General features: G+C 36.2%; 1 long non-coding RNA gene and 1 pseudogene across 1 annotated transcript; both read right to left on the bottom strand.

Moving 5' to 3' along the window:
* Nucleotides 1–1083: 1083 nt before the first annotated feature.
* Nucleotides 1084–1278, bottom strand: LOC119867659 (annotated as a pseudogene).
* A 10265-nt stretch (nucleotides 1279–11543) lies between these two features.
* LOC111098713 lies at nucleotides 11544–22642 on the bottom strand. The gene is made up of 5 exons (XR_005369251.1): nucleotides 22511–22642; nucleotides 18317–18376; nucleotides 17820–17936; nucleotides 15170–15283; nucleotides 11544–11709 (listed from the first exon to the last, which is right to left on the bottom strand). It is a non-coding gene; the product is annotated as an uncharacterized LOC111098713 (long non-coding RNA).
* Between the last annotated feature and the right edge of the window lie 309 nt (nucleotides 22643–22951).

Below are 22951 nucleotides of genomic sequence, written 5' to 3'. Positions count from 1 at the left end.
TTATTTTTTTAAATTTTTAAAAATTTCTAAAAATTTTACTTAAATGCAATTTGCCAACATGTAGCATAACACCCAGTGCTCATCCCATCAAGTGCCCTCCTCAGTGCCCGTCACCCAGTTTTACCTCATTCACCCACCCACCTCTGCTTCCTCAACCCTTTGTTTCCCAGAGTTAGGGGTCTCTCAGGTTTGTCTTCCTCTCTAATTTTTCCCCACTCAGCTTCCTCCCTTCCTTTACAGTCCCTTTCATTATTTCCTATATTCCAGATATGAGTAAAACCATTTTATAATTGTCTTTCTCCGAGTGACTCATTTGACTCAACATAGTACCCTCCAGTTCCATCCAATGAATCATCATTTTAAAACTAAATTCAGGTATGTTCCTGAGTGGCCCATTTGGTTAAGCATTCAACTCTTGGTTTTGGCTCAGGTCATGATTTCAGGGTCATGAGATCAGTCTCATGTCCTACCCCGTATAGAGATCTGAGCTCAGCAAGGAGTTTGCTAAAAGTTTCTCTCTTTCTGCTCCTCCCTGCACTAGTGTGCTCTCTAAAATAAATAAATTTCTAAAAAAAAAAATTCAGGGGATACCTGGGTGCCTCAGTGTTTGAGCATCTGCCTTTGACTCAACTCAGGTGGTGATCCTGAGATCCTGGGATGGAGTCCTGCATCAGGCTACCCGCAGGGAGCCTGCTTCTCCCTCTATTTGTGTCTCTGCCTCTTTCTCTGTGTCTCTCATGAATACATAAATAAAATCTTTTTTTTTTCATAAATAAGATCTTTAAAACAAAATTCAGATCATTACCCTTTCCTGCTCAAAACTTTCCATGGGTTTATGACTCCCTCAGCGTAAAAACCACTAGTCATTTAGTCATTTGCCAACTAATCTGCAGCCTGTTCACTCTCTGACCTCATTTTCTCTTACTTTCTCAGCATTTCTTATCCCTTTGCCTTGTTTTATTTTTCTCCATATCAGTTTTCTAGTGATGCATTATATATTTTACTGATTAATTCTGTTTATTTTCAGTCTTCCCTACTGTGGCATATTAATTCCAAGAGGAGAGCTTTTTTTAAATTTGTTTTTATTTTTGCTTTCTCTGTATCCCCAGCACTCATAACAAGTCTATAAATATTTGCTGTATGATGAAAAATAATTTTGATTGTGTCTTCTGATGTGAAAAGCACAGGAAAAGCTAGTTCCCTCTTGACCTTCCTTTCCCTACCATTGGTAACTTTCAGATACTACACTTGATCTTAGCCAAAAGGCCGAGAAGCGATCCATTGGTAACTTTCAGAAACTTTAAGTAAGACCCCATTACTTTGGAGTGAAATGAGACAATTGTTCCTTCACCTTAATGTGGTATATCCCTTCAGTGTCTCCAGGATTACCACCCATGTAAAACATAAGAGGTTTTATGTTAATTTCAGAAAGAAATTGGAAGACAAGTTGAAGTTCATTGATTCATTTATTAATTTGTTCAACAACCAGTCATTATCTTGGAATTTCCTTTAAATCTCAATAGCATGGCTACTAGGTATTTTGATCTCGGACAAGGAAATAGCTACCGTTGGGTTCTATATGTAACCCATCTCCTCGGCACTCTGATTTTATCACCCCAACCCCAAAACTACTTTTATTAAGCATCCCTCCAAATCACCACAACTCTCCAAAGCAATTTATTCCTTCATGATTCCAACTGCCTGACACCTTCCCAAATGCCCCATTGAAAGTCTTAAGCATCCCCTTGAGGATTGACAGCTATCTTGTAAGGCCACGGTATCCAGCGTCTTGCCATTGTGTCTTTTTTAGGGAAGGGTGGTAGAGGCAGAGTGCAGTAGGTAAACTCCCCCTCCTTAGAGCTCCTTTATGATAGTTCTACCTTTGTAAGCTTTAGGCAATGGTATGTCCAACTGTTGTGTCTGTTAAATTAAACATATGTGCATCATCAAAAAGAAATTGATTTCCAGGCAGACTATAATCTAAATACATGTTGTAAAATAGTTATGCCCTCAATTAGCAAGTTTCTTTGTTTCCTTCCAATATCACAAAATGGGTGTGCTCATTTAACGTAATGTCTATCACTATTCAAATGAGCTAATTTTTTTAAAGAAATTGACAAAATAAAAACGTATTTGAAGGAATTCATAGGTAGATAAAGCTAAAATGAGTTTATTTAAAAAAGGAGAAAAATTTTTTCTACCTAATTTTGTAACGTACCTCAAAAGGATAACAATTAAAACAGTGCGCTACTAGTATGCAAATGACACTGTATCCTCTGATTATGCAAATGACACTGTATCCTCTGATTCATATTGATATTCAAGAAAGAGGCCCAAATATGTAGGACAGTCTAGTGTAATAAATATGGAATCTCAAAAGATGAAAATTAGATATACAATAAGTGGCTCTGAAATCATTAGCAGCTATTAAAAGAAAATTAGATTGCAAATTCATGCCTGGTACGATTTCCAGATATAAGGTTATAAAAGAAAGGAGAACATTTAAAAACAACAACAACAACAACAACAACAACAACATTGATCAGAATTTGGTTGAAATACCTTCTTGACATGGTACAAAAGACAGAAAAAAATCATTTGGAGTACAGTATCACAATGAAATACATATTTTAGAAAAGTAAGTGATGTTCTGTATACTATTAATAAGCAGTATACGTTTCTTTGTATATAAACAAAGGATCCTGAGACTAAGAAACTACTGCTGAGAGGTTTATTCTCTTGAATCCTTTTACTTTATTTCATTCTCCTACCAGCTCTAAGTTCAGAGGGCACAGTACGAATCTTGGCAGCTTTGCATGTCTGTCTAGTGTTCCTGAGGTGCCATCTGGCACAGGACTCTTGACTGCAGACAGCGCTTAATGACCATTCTAGCTGACAGCTATTATAGATGCATCTCTGCTACGGTTGCACGATCTATGTGCAGCTCTAACCAGAAGGACGACAGTCACAAATCTCAACAGTTTTAGGTTGTTTATGATTCCAACGGCCTTTTAAGAGTGTGATATTTAGCAAGAGTAAGCAGAATGGTTAACAAAAGCGGGACATGTCCTCATACATAATGGACTAGTCAATAAAAAACAGAGACACAGGCCAGGCAGCCACATTCTTGTTCTGAACTGCGCTGCTGCTGGACTTAAGAACAATTCATTTGCTCATATTCCAAATCCAGAAGCCAGAATTTGCTCTGAAGTTCAAACAAAATAAAGACATATGTCATCACAGAACCAGAAACTATCAAATGCGAATGTCTTACAGAAACTAAGACTTCTGTCTGGGCCAAAAAGTAAAAAGGAAATCAAAAGAAAGCTGAAATGAGAGTGAGCAATTTATAGCACAAATGCAGAGTGAGATGGCAAGAACCATAGAAATTATACTTGGACTCTAATTTTTTACTAAAATGACTATCCATGACACGACGCTCACAGTTCAGGTACATCAGAGAACTTACTGATTACCTGTTTCAGCATAAATTTAGAAATCTGATTAGAAAGTAATCATTAAAAGTTCTTTGTAAACTACATCAGAAGGAATATTCTATGCTTTGGGGTACTACATTTCTATGGGAAAAAGGCCTATTTTGTTTCTGGTTTTAAGAACTAACCCAACTACGTCCATAAATCATCTTTATTTGTAGAACTTCCCCCTCAGTGAAAAATTATCAACTGATAAAAGAGCAATACAACCCTTGGTCCCCACATTCTATCTACATATTGTACCACAAGGCTATATTTAAATATTTATTGAAGATTGTAACAAAATGGTACATTGAAATTTTGTATAAATAACTGACTTTGCATAAAATATATGGTATATTTTATATATAAATGGTGGTACGATGACCAATCATTCATTCACTCAGGGAGGGCTTTCCATATACCATGCACATGCTAGGTGCTGGGCATGCCAACCAGGAAATAAAAAACATTGACTCTTGATTCAAGGAACCGATTGTTCTGGAGATATGGACTCGCACATCTCCTAATAGCATAGGCTAGATGGATCATTGAACCATCCATCTTCTCTGGTTTCATTACATTTTGACTAGTGCTGTGGCTTTATAAGAGAGCCGACTGGTAAACCTGTAGCTTTGGTCAAAAAATGGGACAAGGCCAGAGAAGATGGATGTTCTGTGGCCAATAAAAGGAATTCTGATTAGGCATTTATAGTATCCCAACATCCAACTTCAACTAGATGAGCTTTATGATACTTTCTAAAGAGAGCCACAAGGAAAGATCTCTTATTGATGGAACATAAAGTCGGCTCATCTTGCAGGAAGCAATAATCCAAATCATATGAATGCTCCTGCTGCCATCATTTAATTTAGAAGCAATGTAAGTTGCTAAAAATTCGCAAGCAGGCAACAGTCTATGGCCACCCTGGGAAATTATTGAGTGCTAAAATGGCTTGAATGAGATGGAGCTGGCTCTCTCTCTATAGGAGCCCTTTCTTCCTGGCCTCTAGCAATATTCTGTAGGCTCCTGGAGGACAGACATATGATAGAATAAACCATGTCAAAACATAATAATTACTAAATGTTAATTATAACATTGCTCAGAAACCCACAGAATCTATATCTTATAAAGTCAACCTGGATAAAGATACTTATCATTTATTATTTAAGTCTTGCATATTTCTCTACTTTTATTTCTGTTTTCTCAGATTTATCTATTATTTCCATGTTTGTATACATATCATGCGTTTGTGTATGTCAATCCTATTTAATTTTATGTTTTGAATGCCAAGCAAACAAATAAAAAGGAATTTTTCACCAAAAGGTATAAAAATTTAAGATTAAAGTCCTTTCATTAAAAAATTATTATAAAAATACTACAGAAATATTTCAAATCGAGGGTATTTTTGCTTTCTTAAATAATGCATTCTGAATGCTTTTGTATACTTTTAAAATAGTAGTGGCTATTATCTCTACTCTTCTTCGTAAACTTTGTTTAATATAGGCCATAATAATATGGGCAGCCTACCAACAACCTCCTAGCCTTCTAGACTGCCATGATTCTCCCATGCCAAAATTTCCCTAAAGAACCTCTAAAGTGAGTTTTCTGTAACGGGAAGTCAATTGCCATTTATCTATTTAAAACAAAACAAAACATTAAAAACTCTTATTTTTTACCATCAACTAAAGAATAAAGTCTACATTTCTGAATATATACAAGACCTTTACAGTCTAACTCCAGCCCATCGATCATTATTTTTATTAGTCATTCAATGATACCTCATATCCTAGCTACATTAGATACCTCCTTCACTAAATGCACTTCATTATAACAAATATTTATTGAACATCTTGTTTTTTAAAAAAGGAAGAGACTCCACTAATCTTTCATTCATGCTGTCTGCTTATCTCCTTGGCTGAGAGTGCCCTCTTCCACTACTCCAGCCTGGCCAGGCTACTTCCACTTGATTTTCATGACTCTGTGTTATTGTCCACTGATAAAGGTAAGTCTCACCGAGCATCCTCTGAAATACCAATGCACGTTTCCTGCTTACTTGATGTATAAGTCTGTATCCTTGTGAGGAAGGAAATCACTCTCCAACCAGAGATAACTTGTGCTCTCATATTTGGGGCTTAAACTGAGAGAAAAGACAATTTTTGTATGCTGGGGTTTGGATCTCTGAAAGTGAAATCATTCATGATGTCCATCAACTGAAGAAACAGCATGTGTTTCAGAATGTAAACCCAAACTAGGAAGACCTCTAAGTAAACCTTTGAGAAAAAGAAAAAACAAAAACAGAACTCTTATTCCCTTGATAATTTTTTTGCATATTTCTAGCAGATTGCTTCTGCCTGGGAACTTTTGTAGTGGTAATTTCCACATGGAGATTGAACAGAAACTGTGAAGTAAAGCAACAAGTTCCTGAAATCTTTTGGGGCTAAAAGAGAACCAATCCAGATGGTGATTGGATTAATATGGGGCTCTCAAACTCTGAGAAAAAATTAATTATGAAATATCAGAATATGTCTTTTTAAACAGCTTTTTGAGGTATAAATTACATACCATAAAATATTCACCCACTTAACATGTACACTTCAATGGTCTTAGTAATGTAGTTATACAACCATTACCACAATCTAGTTTTATAACATTAGCATCACCCTCAAAATATATTTTCTGACCATTTGTGGCCAATCCCTATTCACATCTCTAATGCCAGGCAACCACCAATTTCTTTTGTGCATATAGAGTGCCTTTCCTATACATTTCATATAAATGGGATAATAAAATAATCAAATCTTTTGCTTCCAGCATTTTCACTTAACAATGTTTTTAAATTTCATTCATGTAGTTGTAGTCTGTATTGATGGGGGGAGAACAAAGGCAAACGAAATATTTAAAAAAATGTTAAGTTCCTTATAACTTACAGCCCATTGGCAAATACTTGAAACAAGCAGAGTGACCTTCCTTCAAGAGCTCAACTGCCTTAATGTTAATACTTTGCTAGAGGCAAAAGACAAGTAACATTTAACTCAACTTGCAGGATCCTATAAGTCTTCTTTAACATATGAAAATCCCTTTCATAACTTCCTTTATTTCTACCCATCCCCATATAGGTAAACAATCATCCACTAAACATAGAGCCCACTGACATACATCTATAGGGTGTCATGACTAAGGCTTTTACTATGTAGTAGTAAATGACCTTATCCTAACAACAGCTAGCCCCTCAGGGTCCTGGAACCTTGCTTCCAAATCCCTTAGAGACTCACTAAGTATATAATCCATTACTCCTGACAATCCCAGTGCAGTTCTTTCTTCCCATGGGTCCTATCCCTGTGTTTTTATAAAATCACCTTTTTTTTTTGCACCAAACATGTCTCAAGAATTCTTTCTTGACCATTTGCTCCCAGACCCAACATTTCACATGACGGATCAGTAGTTTACTCCTTCTTAATTGTTTAATAGTATCTTATTGCTTGATGTACCACATTTTGTCTATCCATTCATCAAATGCTGGACATTTGAATTGTTTCTGGTTTGGGTTTACTATGAATAATGCTGCTATGAGCATTCATATACATGTCTTTGTATGGATGAATATATTTTTATTTCTCTCTGATAGATTCCTAGGGGTGAGATTTTTTTTTTATCATATATTAAGTTTATTTTTAACTCTTATGGAACGGATAAAATGTTTTCCAAAATGGCTGGAATTTCCACCAGCAATTTAAGAGATCCTATTTCTATTTCTCCTTGACTTCAGTAGCTCTTGCCTTGTTGATTATATCAGTTCTAGTAGGTGAAGTGGAATATCACTGCAGTTTTAGCTTACATTTCCCTAATGACTAGTGTTTAGCATTTTAAATGTTTTTGTTAGCACAAGCACATTTGTTGTAAATTCTATTAAAATACAATATTTAATCTGGGTTGCTTGTCTTCTTATTAATATAGAAGAATTTTTATATCCTGGATAAAAGCCCCTGACAACATTCATGGTTTGGAAATATTTTCTCCCATGTTGGGTCTTACCTTTTCATTTTAGGGTTGGGGGGGGGGGGATAGTGTTTATTGTACAAACGTTTGTAATCTTATGAAGTCCAATTTATTATTTTTTCCTATTAGAGATGGTGCTAAAATATCTTTGCCGAATACAAGGTCACAGGTTTTTTTTATATTTTTATATTTTCTTTTAAATGTTTTATAGTTTTAGATCTTTGCAAGGTCCTTTTTGGGTTAATTTTGTGTATGAGATAGTGTAACAGTCTGTGGTATAATAAGAAATATATGGGGATCCCTGGGTGGCTCAGCGGTTTAACACCTGCCTTTGGGCAGGGATCCTGGAGTCCTGGGATCAAGTCCCACATTGGGCTCCCTGCATGGAGCCTGCTTCTCCCTCTGCCTGTGTCTCTACCTCTCTCTCTGTCTGTGTGTGTGTCTCTCATGAATAAATAAATAAAATCTTAAAAAAAAGAAATATATTTGTTCTTTATCTCTGGTTCCTGACACAGAGCTCCCTAAACACTTGGAACATCCTGAGTGAAAGGAATGTCTTGTTATTTCTAAGAAAGTCAACAGTTTATGTTAATGGGGACTGAGAGTGGGGTCCCAAATAACTTCAGGATGGGGCTGGCTACCAGAAATACCAAGAGATTAAAGGGTTGGAATTTTTTACCCAAATGGTGCCCCTTCCAGGAAGGCAGAAGGGTTGGATATTAAGCTTTATAAAAGCTCCTGAACGAAGAGGTCTGATGAACTTCTCCATTGGTGAATATACCCAAGTGCTGTGAGAGTGACACATTCCAGTTTCACAGAAACAGAAAATCCTGTGCTTGAGGATCCTTTCAGACCTCACCCTCCATACTTCTTCAATGGTTATCATCTTTATTATCCTATATCTCATTCATATTGTAGCATATGAATATCCTATATTATCATGTTCATTATCCATTATAATAAACCAGGAAACATATGTAAATGTTTTCCTGAGCTTTGTGAGCCATCCTAACAAATGATCAAACCTGAGGAGGGATCATAGGAAGCTCGGATTTATATCTCCTTGCTGCACCAAACTACAATTTCTGCCGTAGGAATATGTCTTTGGGACTAAATATCTGTGTGTGTTCAATCATGTGTTTTTCCAAGTAGTCATCCATTAATGTTTTAAAAAGACTTTTAAAAACTCAAATTTGGGGGCACTTGGGTGGCTCAGTCAGCTAAGCATCTGCCTTCAGCTCATGTCATGATCTCAGGGTCCTAGGATTGGGTCCCACATCGGGCTACCTGCTCAGTGGGGTGTCTGCTTCTCCCTCTCAAATCCTCTCAAATAAATAAATAAATAAATAAATAAATAAATAAATAAATAAATAAATAAATAAAATCTTACTTTAAAAAAAATTACATTCTCAAGAGATGAGAACAGGCAAGCTCTAGACACTAAGAGAGCTGCACACCATGGTGGTTAGGTTTCTATATTTTATTGACAATTGTTAACTAAGGGGTGAAATATTTACTACTTGCAGTGGGAAGCAGGATTTCCTTGCTTTTTCTTCCAGTTTTGGTCAGGGATTTCCAGTCATGGCATCCACCACCTTGGGCTCCTCTGGTTTGATCCTGCTTCTTGTGCAGTGCTGCCAGGACAGGCCTCTGACCTTCCTGATAGCTGGCCACGACTTCCTCCTTGCAGACCTAGGGATCCAACTGCCTGCTCTACCAGAGAGACAACGTGAGGAGGCTTTTTGTGCCAGTGTGAGCCAGAGATGCATTCTGAACCCATTTGGGGTGGATTACAGATTACCAACAGTAATAGAAAGGTGAGAAACTGAAGGAGGGAATAAATGTAAGAGGTTAAAATAAAGTCACTGACCAAGAACCTTTCCCCATCCTGAGATTCTACTTTCTAAACCACTAATTGAAGAGTTTGCATTCTGTTTTCCTAGGAGTGGTGGGAAACCATTATAATTTCTTACTCAGTTGTTGATTCTTCAAGGATTTATGTTAAGTCTCTCTGGGCTTAATGATTGTATTGTTCTGGCCTTTTCAACATAATTCTGTGCCTGTCACATAATATTTCAAGAAAAGACTATTAAATAAATAAATGTATATATATAATCAGTAAGCAATCTTCCTTCTGATATCTAATAAGCTCTTCTTTTTATAAAGACGTTCTCAAAGGCTATTGACATGGGCAGCCATAATATTAGTGGGCCACAAAGGGTTCTTACTTTTTAATTAATTAATTTACTTAGTTATTTGATTTTCTGTGTCTTTATTCTTAGTTTTCAAAGTGTAATTTGTCTTTTTTTTTTCTTAATCTGCTCTTAAGAAGTTTTAAGAGTAGAAGTTTCTAATTTACTGTTAACTTGGAAACACTGGTGTCAGTCTTTTTTTAGAAGGTAAAATGCTCTCCAGGAGCAAACTTGAAGATACCAATTTGGCTATTTAGAGGTTCTTCCTTGATCTTAATTTTAGTCTAGATCATTGAGATTGCCAGGTAAACACTATTTCAGTTGGTGAGATTTGATTAAGTATTATTGGTTACAGTTAAGAATTTAACATATGCTTCATTCAGGAAGGTCTATATTATTAGAAAAGAAACAGTAATTGTAATAGTTGGAGTCACCTAGTATTTCTTCACTTACCCTTCACTTACTTACATAACTCCGTGAGTGAATAAGATTGTTTTATATGCTTTTGACAGAGTGAAATGACTCATTCTATCTAAATGACAGATATAGGAATTCTTAAAACTTATAGTTAATATGATAAAGTCAACATAATGAATTTTCATTTTGATTCCATTATGAAGATACACAGTTTAATATTTTCTACATACACATATCTTACTTTTTTGTAAGTGGTAGTTGAGGCCTATACACATCAGTCTGTTGGCTCATCAGATAGATTGATTTTTTGAATTCTTGTTTGTCACTGATAATCTATCTGAAACACATGGCACCATATGTTGGTTTACTTATTAAAGCTGGAAAGGGATCCAGTGGAGAAAAGAATCTTAGGATATTATTTGTGTAATATTTGTCTTTCCTCAGTGGAGTTTTTATATTTCTAATTTACAATTTTGTTTCCCTTTTCCCTGCTCTTGATAATTTAAAATGCTTACATTTTAGATGATGCGGGACACCTGGGTGGCTTAGCAGTTGAGCATCTGCCTTCAGCTCAGGTCTTGATCCCAGGGTCCTGGGAATCAAGCTCCACATTGGGCTCCCCAGAGAGAGCTTGCTTCTCCCTCTGCCTGTGTCTCTGCCTCTCTCTCTATGTCTTTCACGAATAAATAAATAAAATCTTCAAAAAAAATTTTAGATGATGCAACTTGAAATGTCATTTTCCAGAATCTATATAATGGTTATTTTAGGCTCTGAACCAGCCAGCTATGAATTTCTTAGACCTAACAGTTAAATTTTGCTTGTCCCTTTATGTATAGTTCATGTTATTTTTTTCCAAAAAAGTCTAACTGGAACAGCTGTGGCCAGTTCTATTCTCAAAATGAACATTAGTTGCTACTACATCTCTGTGTGCCTCTCTAAAGTAGAAAGGGACATCTGAATTTGGAATAATTTGCTTTGTCAGGTTCAAGTTAAATGTTAGCTTATCGGAGAAAGAATCCAAATACATTTAGGACACCAGCTCTTTACCCCTTCATTCATGTGTAGAGAATATTCAACACTATCAACACCAGCAATGGAATACATACAGTTTGCTCTTATGTTTCAGAATCCTTGCTATTGAAATCTCCTGGCCAAAGGCTGCATGTTTCACACTCTGGCTCATTTTCACACCTTCAGCATCCAGAAAAGCATATTCAAAATGCTGCAGTCAGCTACTGGCCTATGCGGATCTCATATAATTCCTTGGCAAGAAACTTTCATCTTTGCCCAGTCGTTCTTCTTTGACACAAAAGTAGTTTCACCATTTCACAATACTAGCATCAATAAATGTTGATAGATATTGACCTGCTCTGTTAACATAACACTTGATGGATGCAGTTCTGAAGACAATGAAAAAGTATTTATTCAAGTAAATTATGATATAAATGGCATTTATTAAGCTTGTATTTCTCCAGAACAACATTGGTTTACTGCTGTTCAATGTGGCCTTCAAGGGATTGTTTTTAAATGTTTTGGTAGATGGCTCATATTTCAGGTTTTCCGAATCTTGCTATAGACTCCTATTCCTGCTTCCTCCATTCTTATTTTTATAGTTGTTTATTTGGTTGTCCCTAGAAAAATAAATGAACCTATTTTATAATTTAACAGAACCATCATACCAAAGCAGCAATAATTTTGTTAGTGATTTACAAACATATACCAAAATCATTCCTCGTGGTCATCATCATAACGTACCATTCTTTTTAGAGAACATGTGAGAGGGATAAGAAACCACAAAACTCATACCCAATAATGTCACATTTTGGCTAAAATATGTTCACAATTGTAAAATAATGGCAATGTACTTTCTGGAATTGAATCTGTATTTAATGATGCAGGAGTCAGAGATCCTTGGTTGTCTGCTTTAAAATGCTAGGCCATAAGCAGTGTTGAAATTAAACCTTGAAATAGCTCTGTTATCAGTGACAACTTACAGCAGTATTACTGATTTAGATATATTATAGATTATTAAAATATTTATTGCGCCAGTGGGTGGGATTTTCATTCCTGATGTTTTGATTGTAGTAAGAGTGGTAATCTTATAGTTCTCCCTTTGGGTATAGTAAAATTCTTCCAAGTGAAAGAGAATCAATCACAGATTTCACATAAACTGGGAGCATTTTAACCACTACAGAGAGAAGCAGTACTTGACACTGAAATTTCTTATCTCCCCACTGCTCTTCAGCTGTTTGTTTGTTTTTAATTTTCCACTCATGTTAATGTTCATATATACCATGATTATTCTCTTTCAACAGAGATAACTCTTATCCTATTGAGAGTTGGCATCCTAGGCAATGGGAAATCTATTCTCTGAGTGTTAAAGAAAGGAATTATGAACTAGGTCCACATTCATTTCCTTTAAAGCCAAATGAGCATCTTTACATTAGATGGATAATTAAGAACAAATTGAATATCACCTATAGCTGTTAAAATATTAAAGCACATAAAAACAAACAGGCATATATGTTCATGCATTAAATATATTAGTTGAACTTTCTACAGCTTAAGGTAGTCGTTCATTTATTCATCCATCCATCCATCCATCCATCCATCCGTCTCTTCAACATATATTGTACATTTATCATGAATGCAGGTGGTATTATGAATGCTTTAAATGCGTTGAACAGGTGCACTTTTTATAAAGATATTTTTACTTCTTGGCACATGTCATGAAGCTAGAGGTAGATAAATACCATACAGATAACAATGTACAGATAACTACCATTTCTTTTTTTATGAAAGGATGTACATAATCCATAGGACCATGTTGTAGATAGTCTATTTCTAACAGGCTACAAAATTCTAACTTCATAATAAGGAACAATGATATCAAATGGATGTATACAATATAGATTTAACATTTAATTAGGTAAAGATCCCATCTTTAAATCCCATTTAAAGATTAAATGGAGATGCCCATGCTAAAGTTGGGAAAACCCAACTCAGTTGCAGTAAGTTGTGGTGGTTAAGAACATGGCACTGAACTTATCTTGCTGTGGCTAGGATCTGGGTCTTTATTGTCTATGACCTTGGGGAATTTTGATGCTTCTGGGCCTCCATTTGTTAATTTACGTAATGGGGGTGATTCTAAGAACTAGCTCCATAGGGTTATGTAAAATGTAAAAATGGAAGGAGATCATGCATGTAAATCCCTCAGATAGTGCCTGGCCTGCAGAAAACACTCAGTAAATGTTAGCCATTATTCTAACAGGTTTATACATGTAAAAATTCATTGAGTTGGCAACCTTTAAAACATTTTAGTTATTACTTCATATGCAAATATTGAACCTTAACATTTTAAAGGATCAAGAAATATGACAATCATAGTATCAGTGTCAGATGTGTTATGAAATGGTAAGTGGCCAGTTAAATTAGAACTAAGACATGATACTGTAGTTATTGATTTCAATATGAGTGACTGACAATGGAGACTTGTTTCTTTGCTTTCTACATATTATAATTATATTTCCATTAGAAACTATTCTAAGGAGGCTGGTTAAAGATAAGTAGTCACGAGAGTTATTCTATCTTAAAATGGCATTTTAATTACTTTTAACTCTTGTGTTGATTTATCTGGGGCTATTACAGTAAATAGGTTCTAATCAGAAGCGTGCCATTAGGAGAGGAGAATGTGTTTCCAAACTCTGTGAGTTGAACTATATCAATGAAATCACCATACTCCTTAAAGTGTTATTCCCACCCTGATGTTTCTTTAACTTCTTTTAAGAATTTTCTATTCCTTCATCTCTACTTCCTTAATATATTGTACATTCTGTACATTCTCCTTTTTTAAAGCACTTATAACTATTATATGTCAATCTTCCTGACCTCAACATACAGATCAGAAGCTTTTACTGGTTTAACGCTACAGATTTCACTACCTACATGTAGTGTAACTATTTAGGTATATATATATATATATATATATATATATATATAAAGATTTTATTTATTTATTCATGAGAGACACACAGAGAGAGAGGTGAAGATTAGGCAGAGGGAGAAGGAGACTCCCTATCAAGGAGCCTGACATGGGCCTCGATCCCAGGACCCCGGGGTCCTGCCCTGAGCCAAAGGCAGACGCTCAACCACCACCCAGGAGTCTATAGGTTTATATTTTTTGATACCTTGTTTCAATAAAGGATTTAGGAGAGAGTGCATAAACACAGAAATATAACCAGATGGATATTAGAATGAGATTCAATTTTGTTTTTCTCTTTTTTTATTGAAGTATAATTAACATTCAGTGTTACATTAGTTTCAGGTGAACAATATAATGATTCAACAATTCTATACATTACTCAGTGCTCATCACAATAAGTGTACTCTTAAGCCCCTTAATCTATTTCAACCATCCCCCTTCCCACCTCCCCTCTAGCAACCATCTGTTTGTTCTCTGGGCATTTAAGAAACAAAACAAACAAAGGGAGACTCGTCTTAGTTTTGAATGAAGCAGGAAAAAATAAATGCAAAGTACCTAATACAAGTGAGTGTATAAAAATCACTTTTCTCCATACACAAATTTTACAAAGGAAATCGTTTACAGAAATCGTTCCTTGCCTCTCTATCAAGGAACAGAGGTCAAGGATATAACCACCATGGAAACTTAGAGGGTAAGAGAAGGGCTGGCTGACTAGCTTTTGTGCTGAGAATGGGATGATGTGTTGCCATCGACCAACATTCCCAGAGATTACTAATTCATAGGACATCTTTCTCAGGGTCCAAACACATCCATGCCCAATTTGGGGCATGAGTGTATGTGATCATCTTGGCTCTCATATCTACGAACCCCTGGTAATTGATGGTGGTCTTCAACATAAAGATGAATGACCATAGATTAAGAAAAGTCATCAAAGATTTCCACATAGATCATTGGAACTGAAGAGAAAGGGGCCCAGCAGAGAACCTTTGAAAAATTAACAATAGTTCCCTAAAAGATAGGCATCAGCTTTAACCAGCTTTGACACCACCCAAGGATGTCAGCTTTAGCATTTGCCAAACAAGAGAAAACAAAAAACAAAAAACACTCACCTTTTTCACCAGAATTGCCTTTTTCCTATCTCTTCACTTACTCTTATTTAGATTCTGTAAGGAAATGAAATTGCATCCAGAAAATGGAGGAGGTTGGTTATCAAAAGATGCTTCCTGTGTAGATAAATAAACATAATTGTCTATGCCTTTTCTTTGTTTCCTAGAGATATCTGTAAATCTAAGAATGTATCTACAGGATGAGAAAATATGAGAATATTATTTCTTTTTGATTTTGGTGTTTTTTTTATTTAAGATTTAGTGATAAATTGAGATGCATAGGTATTATAAAAAAAATTATAAAGAAGCTTAGGTTCTCCTTTGCTGAGATAAAATTTGAAGTTTGGGGAAATATAAACATTTCTTTAAAAAAGTAATCTGAGATCACATCAAAGAACCTTGTAAACTGGACTGCTTGCTGGATTTTATTTAAACAGTATTATAACATGAGGCTAAATGGTTGTAAATATACTATTTGCATGTCTATTCAGATGTGGTTATTTCCATGACGGATAAATATGTTCTTACCACTCGGTAGAGCAATTGTAGAAGTGTAATAAATATGTATATTGGTATTTCCAAAGATAAATTTTTCTCCTTAGCAGATTTAGTAGACATGAAAATAAAGCTTTAGCAGTGCTTGGTGGAATATTAAAATTACTGCAGAGTGCCGACTTTTACTGCTAATGTAAGCCAGAAACTTGAGCCATATGCTAAGCCATTGGTTCTCGAATTTGCCTGCAATCAGCTGAAGGCTTCAATAAAAGTAAATACCAAAAAATGAATGTCTTTGTCTCATCCTCCGAGTTTATGACATAATTGGTTGGGGGGAGAGATTATGATTTAATTGGTCTGGGGTGAGACCTGAGCTTAGAAATTTTTTCGAGATCCCAAAGTAATGCTAATGTGCAAAAAAGTTTTGGAACCTCTGAGCTAAGCAATCATTCTTATTTTATACTGCTTACACTCATGTGAGCAAGAACAATTTCCTATTCATTAACGAGACTGCTAATTCTATAATGAAACAAAACCAAAGCTCCATCCTTTTCTGTAAACAGAATTACCCAGCCAATTCCAGAAAGCTCTACAGTAAGGTTTAATGTTGCATGAACTAGCCCAATTAAAGATTCCTTAAAATGGAACTTTATATTTGTTGTGATATGGATAGCTTACTAAGTACTCTATGTAATTTAAAAATTTTAGCAAAATTTTGTATAAAATCAAGTCAGATCCAAATTCCATAATAATTATTTATTTTATATCTGGATATCAAAGAATAGAAACATACATTGCATAAACAGCAATGTCTTGAAAAGGTAATCCTTTATTTTTATATCTATGTCATTTATTCGTTCAATCATTTGTTCATTTATTAATTCATGTATTAGGTTATTATATTTTTAGCTACTACAATGTGGCAGGTTTTTTGCAAAATGTAGGGAAAAAGTGATGAAAAACACTATTATTTCCTTAATTTTTTGCAAATTATATTATCATTTGGCATAGTAATTCTATTTATTGTAAATTATTCAAAGGAAATAATCAGAGATGAGCACAAAATGTGTATACAAGAATATTAAGCAGCATACAGATTACACCAGAAATTTCAAGATGAGAGAATTTGAAAATTATAGTAAATCCATATTCAGAGATGAAGGTTGGTTGATGGCTTATACTTTTCATTTTCTTCTTTCTTTTTTTATGTATTTTTTTCCAGCTTTATTGAGGTATAATTGACATATAGCATTCTATAAATTTAATGTGTACAATATGACGATTTGATAAGCATATATTTTGAAGTGATTGCTACAAGAAAGTTAGTTAACACCATCACGTCACATAATTACTATTTGTGTGTGTGTGTGTGTGGTAAGAACATTTAAGACATACTCTCCTTTACAAGCACCTTCTGTTTTCAATAGTCCATAAGTAGTTAAGAATGTGGGGAAATTCTTATGATTTCTTAATAATACTAATTTTCAGTGTGTATCATGTATTATATATCAGGTTCTTTAATAAATGCATTACAATAATTTGTTGATACTAATCTTCACAACAAGTCAATCATGTAGGTTTTTTTTTAAGCCTTATTTTATATGTAAGAAATTTGGGGAATAGAGAAATTAAATAACTTGCCTAATGTCATACATCTATTAAATGGCTGAGCTCAGTTTTGAAAGTCCAAGGCATATACTCTTCACTATTATTCTAAATTTTTTTCATTAAAGCTTTTATGTATTTATTTGAGATAGAGAGCTAGAGAGAGAGAACATGATCACAAGCAGGGGCAGAGGCAGAGGGAGAGGGAGAAGCAGGCTCTCTGCTGAGCAGGGAGCCCGATGCAGGGATCTTGACCTCAGGACCCTGGGATCATGACCTGAGCTAACGCAGGTACGTAACCAACTGAGCCACCCAGGTGCTCCATTCTGAATTCTTAATGAAGAATAGCAAAATACATAATTGTACAGGTAGGAGAATTAAAATTTCATTTTATACACTAAATGTTTCATTATGGAGGGATAATAAATAACTTATGCTATTTTTTCTCCATCTTTTTCCTTTTTTGTATTTAATATAAGGGGCATGGATTAAATTTATAATCGGAAAGACAAAATCATATATGCATACATCTGAGAAGCAGGAAATCACCTACTCTTTTCATGCCTTTCAAAGGCTGAGCATTTGCAGTAGAAAGACTTCATCTTTCAGACTTCCTCCGACTTCATCTCCATTCTTTAGCAGTCAATGAGCTCCTTGACAGGTGTAAAATCTAGGGAAGAAGGAGAAAAAAGGGGATAGTACAGCTTCTTTGTGTCTGCCTACTTTCACACTTTTGGGCCTTATATGTATTTAAAGTGGCTTCCCTGGGTCGGCCTCGTAGATAAGAGAAGCCAATTCTTTCTGTGTTCATGTATTTCTTGCTGGGCTTCCCTCCAGCACTTCCTTGAGGTGGGCAGAAGCACTTCTGATTTGGCTACCTTTAGGGGCTCTCTCCACAGCCACTGGGCATCAAACGTGAGACTTTGAGGCCTTTCGGCTAAGGTCCTCCTCACTTCCCACATGACCCTGTTGGACAGGACATGTCATTACCAACCCCACTCGGATTTTTCTGTCTGGGCCACATCTGGTCAATAGGAAGTATTCACTCACCCCTGTCCCAAGGGGTTTTAGGAAAGCAGGCTGATTCCAGTTGTAAGTGTAAATAGAAATCTAAAACGAAAAAATAATAATAATAATAATAATTTTCCCTGGTGCCAAAAGGAAAAGAGGCCCCTTCCTTTTCTTTCAGACTATTTCCTTCAGAAAACTTGTAATTGTAAATTCTGTCTCTATCCTTTTGAGATGTATGTAAGTTCCTTTTAAAATCTAAAGAAGCCACTTGCCAGCTTTACAACCCAAAAATATCCTTCTGGAGGACTTGGGGGTCATCTCTTTAAAATGTAATCAAGGAAGATAGCACCTCTCTTTCCCAGGGGCTCCTAGTGGGCTGCATAGCACCGTGTTGCAAAACTACCTCCTGTCATAATGATATAAAAAGTTCATTTTTCTTTTGGATAAAGACAATTCCCTAACACAGAGGGTCACCCGAACATCAGATGAATCTAGGATGAACTACGTGTAGGCATATGTGCTGTCAAGGCTGTTATTTGAGGACTAGTTAGTTATCTTGAGAGCATATATGCCGTGGGTTGCATTTGCTTGGCTTTCTGTCTTTCCAGTCTCTTCAGTGGACTGCCTCTGATGGGCTTCATATCCTGTTTTAATGTTCATTCAATAGTAAAATTGTCCTCTTTACTTTCTACCTTTGTGGAGCGGTTTCCTGGGCTGGGAGGACACTTTGGTTTTATTACATTTCCCCACTACAGTACAGCAGCGCTCACCCGCTGGCCCTACCCCGAGGTCTGCCCTTCCCCTACCTTCTAAAGTCCTCGGTCCACTCTCTATTTGTGATCCCTCAGGGATGGGTTAGGCACTTAACCCTGGCATTTCTGTAGGTTGCCACTTCCAACCCTTCTCCAAAACTAGGGCTGTGAGCTCTGATTACGGTAACAACTTCATCTAAAGACATGTCTTCGCTAATCACTGCTTTTCATGGTCTCTGGCCTCTTCTTACAACCTTCATCTGCCTTAGGGCTCTACCGGGACACACGGAAGAATTTCTTGGGGCCTTAATTCTGCACATGGATGTGAGCGATTCAGAGTCACTTTCATATTCTGACCCTCCTACTCCGGAAAACTTGTTCGAATGTGGAGAGAAAGTGTCCTCTTTGAACAATTGCAATAGCTACAGTAGTAAAACGTACATAACCCTTTGGGAACATAAAAAAAAAGAGCTATTTAATTTGCCTTGATGTGGACAACAGCCTTTCACAGTCTGAAGATCTCTTCAGGGAAATCTTTTGTGATTGTTGCTTGGTTTGGTTTATTGTGTGAACTTTAAGCCATGTTCTTTTTAGTGGTAACATATTCTAATCAATAGACTGCCCCCACCCCATACACACACGTCGGACTCATCATTACTAGTGCACCTGTGAACTGAATTTTTTTTTTAAATATATCATGATGACTCCCACCAGTCAAGGTATATTATAATAATTATCTTTTTTAGTAACGGTGTCTATAATTTACTTTACAATACTTCAGTCTTAGTGTGATATCATGTAAATAATGATTTAAGTTACAGTTGAAGGAATTCCCTGATCTGAAATTCACATTCCAGGGGTAGTCAGATACATTTTAATCTGAAATGTCACTCTTCAGAAACAGCTACAGGCCTCAGCCATCCTTAACCTGATATAAAAAAAGAGGGTTTGCTATTTTGCATTAACTATAATCGGTTTTCATTTGTAAAATTAGTGCTTATTAGCTAGTGATTGTTAGAAACAGGTGCCCATCGGTGTAATTAATAATATTGGACAAAAGATTTTTAGAGACACTCCTCTAACATGCATAAGAATCTAGCTAGCCTCCTGTATTGTCTGTACACGGAGACATCACTCTCCAGGCTTGGTTCCAAACAAATTTGTCCAGATGAATCTTGGTCTCTCTTATATGTGATTTGAATTTGCTCTATACAACCTTCCAAGAAAAGTTTTTGACAATACCTCCCACCCTACCCCATTCCCATAAAACAAACAAACAAACAAACAAACAAACAAAGCCAGGATTTTTTAAGCTCATGGAGGTTGTATGACTGTTTAATAAATTCTTGTCGAATTTTGTCAGAGTTTGCTTGCGGCCTAACTAGTCAGGTTATTGGAAAATAATAATCTTTTTTTTTTTGGAAAATAATAATCTATCACCGACCTCACACTGTTGGAAGTTGAACAAAAAGAACCTAATAGTTCTGCATCAACCTAGTTTAGACCAGATCAAACAGTCAGTAGGAGATGGGAGGGCTAGAGATCCCAAGGAGGAGAACGTCTGGAAACATACTGCATATTGGGAAATGAGTAATAATTTCCCAAGCACACAGGAAGGTGTGAGAGGGAATATTTCATCAGGGAGTGTTATGAAGTTGTCCCAAGGTGCAGAAAAGTATGGCTTATTCATTCATTCACCAAGGGAATGGTGGAAACGTTGAGGTTTTAAGGCACAAAGCAGGCAAAGGCAATTTTATGTAAGGCTCTGTATGGTCATGTGTTTATCAAACTTTGTAAAAACACAACACATAATAGCATACTTTTTATATTATGCAAGCAGAAAGACATAAGAAAATTAACATTTCACGAAGTATCACATCAAAGTACTCAGATGTTTTATATCCTACTCTATTCTTTTTAGTTTATTCCATTCCATGCTATCCCACTTAGAATGCTGCTTTTGAACAAGTAATTAACGCTGATACACCAATGACTCATTCTCCAGGTATGAGGAAAACTGCGAGTTAATTCCGCCCTCCAGAAATTGGGGGGTACTGAAACATCTCACGTAGGTTTTATGAGAACTAGAAAGAGCACCGTTTCAGTAGGACAGAGAACGGGTTGGAGCTGTGAGGCGGGGGAGGAGGCGGTGTAGAAAGGAGGTCGAGGATGATCGCCCTGGTCCAGACAGGATATTCAGAGTAGATGAACTGGGCATTCGTTTTCTGGATTGGGGGCAGGAAAGATTTAGTAGAAAAGTGGGTAGAATTAGCCAGACTTGCTCACTAATTCTACGTGGGCGTTGGGTGTTATTGAAGGAGGTGGAATGACAGGAAAGATTCAAGAATACTTTCTAGGCTAACAGATTAAATAGCAAGTGTATGTATAGGAGAGATTCGCAAAAATATGCAGGAAAACCACAGTTCTGTTTTATCTATTTCCTAATAAGAGAAGCCTACCATATCCTGTTGTTCTCACTGTGGCTTGGAATTTTCCATGACTCTGTGATTTTTTTAAAAAAAGATCTTATTTATTTATTTGAGAGAGAGAGAGAGAGCAAGTGAGCAAGAGAGAAAGAGAGAGAGAGAGAGAGAGCCCAAGCAGGGGGAGGGGCAGAGGGAGAGGCAGGCTCCTGGCTGAGCAGGGAGCCTGACGCAGGGCTTGACCCCAGGACCTTGACATCATGACCTGAGCAGAAGGCACACACTTAACTGACTGAGCCACCCGGGTGCCCCAAATAGAACACATCTGAGGAAGTGTGCTGGCTCTTTAGACCTCAACGGTTGTTTGATCCCAGTGCACTCCAAATCTGACACTGCCTAAAACAGAATCATTCTGGGAGAAAGATTCAAAGCTGTGTGTTGCTTAACAAGATCCCCGGTGGGTCTTTGCGGCAGTCCTAGGACTGGGCTGTGGCTATTAGTGCTCTTTATTTTCCATATAAGAAAACTGGGTCTCGTGGTGTCTAGTGATTTCTCAAATCCCCACTATTTAGAGGCTTAGCTGGAACTAAAATCCACCCAGCTGAACACCTTTTCTCCACTTCAGTGCTTTCCTTAAAACCTTCATACTTTATTATTCACTGATGACCTTGCCTTATACTTTCAAATTAAGACTACTTCGCGATTTCACCTTAAAATATTTCTGTGCTTTCACATTTTCAACCTTCCTTCAATTCTGTCAGTAAGATGTGCCCTTCTTTATTGCTAAGACTCCTCTCCAACTGGTTTATTGGCTCTCACTGCCCCTTTATTCTTCCGAGATCAATGTGTTGTTCCATTTGCTCGCTAAGATCAATATTTTTCAGATGCTCCACCAGCATGTACTTTTTTGTAAACACTTCCTTTGGATAGTTGTATTACCCTCACTTCTTTGTTGTTTAGAAACCACTTTTCCATATTGAGTTAGATACAAAATGAAATAATCTTTCACTTTGGATAAAATAGGTATAATATTCATCTTACCAGCTTTATTTACTTACTTTTAAACGTTCATTCTTCCCAGTGGACTAAACAGCAGTAAATATACCACTACCAGCAATCTAAAAGATTAAGAAGTACTACTGAAGCTTCTGTTTGTTATAAATCAAGGTGGGTGGGCAAGGGAGCGTATGCTGTATGCAAGGGAGAAGATATTTATCTCAATCTATTTGAAATTTCTATTTATTAAAGTTATATATAAAATAAAGACTAAAATAGAGTAAGGACGTGAGTTATGAATATTCTAATGATGTCAATATAATGCACGCTGTGGTGTCTAGCGAATTTAGTTTATCAACAAAGATCAATAGAACAGTGTGTCTTAGTTAAGATATCTTAATTTTGGCATAGGGATGGGAGGGTGGTGATCTGGAAAATGAGAGTGATGTGTGTAAAACCTGTCCAGTTCTAATATATTAATTTTGAGAAGTAAAATCCACCAA

The sequence above is a fragment of the Canis lupus genome, chromosome 14 (assembly GCF_011100685.1).
Source record: "Canis lupus familiaris isolate Mischka breed German Shepherd chromosome 14, alternate assembly UU_Cfam_GSD_1.0, whole genome shotgun sequence".
Taxonomy (NCBI): domain Eukaryota; kingdom Metazoa; phylum Chordata; class Mammalia; order Carnivora; family Canidae; genus Canis; species Canis lupus.
Note: the sequence above shows the minus strand (reverse complement) of the source record. Positions and strands in the feature narration are given on the sequence as shown.